The sequence below is a fragment of the Scylla paramamosain genome, chromosome 24, assembly GCF_035594125.1.
Source record: "Scylla paramamosain isolate STU-SP2022 chromosome 24, ASM3559412v1, whole genome shotgun sequence".
NCBI lineage: Eukaryota > Metazoa > Arthropoda > Malacostraca > Decapoda > Portunidae > Scylla > Scylla paramamosain.
This window is the reverse complement of record NC_087174.1, coordinates 12888362-12890827: the sequence shown is the minus strand read 5'-3', so window position 1 is coordinate 12890827 and position 2466 is coordinate 12888362.

The window sequence follows — 2466 nt, the reverse complement described above, 5'->3', positions numbered from 1 at the left end:
ACCGCTTCGGACCCTATTCGGGGACCGGCATCTCAGTGGCCCCCTTTTTTTTTTATTTGATTTTGTTTCCCTTGGCCAGTGTCCCTCCTACATAAAAAAAAAAAAAGTAGCAGCAGCAGCAGTAGTAAGAGTAGCGGTGGTGAAGACAGAATGGTGGCACTAGAGAGAGAGAGAGAGAGAGAGAGAGAGAGAGAGAGAGCACAGCGGACCATAAGCGTATCAATTAAAAGCCAAAGAAAACAAGAGGCAGGAGTGTGTAAGGGGCGCCGCTCCCCCTCCCCTCCCCGCCCCCATTTGCCGGAACTTGTAGTATGAACGACGCCTTTCAGCCCCCTCCTCCCCATCCTACGTCTGCGCCCCCCTCAGCTGTTGGGAGGAGGAGAAGGGAGGAGGAAAGAAAGAGGCTTCATTGGAAACGTTTATCTCACATCTGGAGGAAAAGAAGAAGGAGGAGGAAGAGGAGGAGCGTGAAGAAGGAAGAGGATGAGGGGAGAGGAGGGGGAAACACCGGAAGTTAAGGGGAAAGTAATAAAAATGAGTAAGTGAGTAAGAGATGGTGAAGGAGGAGGAAGACGAGGAGGAGGAAGAGGAGTTGGATGAGAGAAAGAAACGCAGAAGTTCAAATTAATGAAAATAAAAATTGCATGAGAAATGCAATATAAACTATAGGGAAGAAGGAGAAGGAAGAAAAAGAAGAATAGAAAAAAATAAAAAAGAGAAGGAAGAAGAGCACGAAAAAAAAGATAAAAACAAGAAAGAAAAGAAAAGAACAAGAACAAGAAAAAAAAAAGAAGAGGAGGAGGAGGAGGAGGAGGAGGAGGAGGAGGGGGGGGTGCGTGATGAAGGGGACAAGGAGGGGACACGAAGGGCGTCTCTCAGCCCATATATGCCGGAGGTGATCTAGAGGGTCACGGCGCCTCGAGGGTAGACCACTACTGCTGTAACCTTCTCACCCCTCCCTCTCCTTTCCTCACCCCTCCCTGTCTTTCGAACCGAACTCCTCCCTCTCCTCCTCTCCTCATCTCCTCCATATGTGTCTGAGTGTGTGGTGCTTTGTCTGAGCCACTCCGTGTGTGATTGCCGGCCTGGTTTATAGATGGATACATAGACAAGCTGCATTACCATCATCTAATAAGAAAAACCTAAGGAAACACAACTTCGTCAGGCAGGTCATCCCTAAAACCAACCTTCCTTAACGTATCTATTGACCTTCCTAGTCTTCCTGCCTCGCCCTGCCCTCTCCTGTCCAATCCTGCCCCCGTCTTACCTCGCCCTGTCCCGTCCTGCCCGCCTTGCCTTGCCCTACCCCATCCTGGCTCCATCCTCCCCAGTCTTAGCCCAGTCCTGCCCATATCCTCTTCCTTCCGAGTGGGCCCGCAGGTTTCCCAAGGACCCCACCGCCAACGCCGCCTCGCCCAGCCTTGGCAGTTGAGGGCGTGTCTCGTCTTCCCCCGAAACTCGATCTTACGGCTCCTGTGTCTCTTGGAATCTGGGTGAACCGCCCCGCAGCAGACCAGACACGGGGCGGTTAGTTCACTGGGGAAGTGGTTCGGTGGGAAGTAGCGTACAGGTTTGTTAAAATACACAATAGTAATGAGTGAACTAAGCGATACGTAATTATGTAGTTAGGATTAGAAAACGAGCAAGACAGACCGCAATCTTTCATTATTGCGGTATTTTATCTTTTTAGGTGTCGAGGAAGATACAAGAAGATAAGACTAATTAGGTTTTGACACATTGCAAAGAAGGGATGAACTGTATGTCAGCAGAAGAATGGTAGATGTGGAAGTGCATGGAAGAACACGAGGCAGGCCGAAGAAGAGATGGAAGGACTGCATAGGAGATGACTTGAGAGAGAGAGAGAGAGAGAGAGAGAGAGAGAGAGAGAGAGAGAGAGAGAGAGAGAGAGAGAGAGAGAGATGAGTGGAGAGGAGACAGAAGACAGAACCTTATGGAACACTAACCCTAATAAACTTTTCTTTTCACTCTTTCTTCACTCCTGACTTTGATCTTTTTACTCTTTTATATTTAAACCAAAACCTTACTTTTATTAGTTTGACCTTTGATTTCAACAAGACTAGAATTTTCATGCAGTTTTATAACCCGGCACCACATGACCTTAGTTGCTGAGGTGCCACGTAAGAAAATTTCAATCGCTTCATTTCTCTTCACTTCCTCTCTCTCCCCCTTACTTTGCATCCATGTAGACACCCTGTTCGTGTTCTGCTTCATGAGTTGCTGGGAGGGAAAGGGAGAGGATAGAAACAGTGGTGGTGGCAGCTAAGGTGGTTACTAGGAATGGAGATAAGAGAGAGAGAAAAAAGGGAAGGGTTGTGGTGGTGTTGGGAGGGCCAGGGAGGAGTGTAGAGGAGAGGAGCGTGAGGCATATAGGGCTGTTATGGTGTCATATTCCGCCAGTTTATCTCTGCAGGAATAGTTTAGTCTGGATATGTTAGCTCTCTTTTA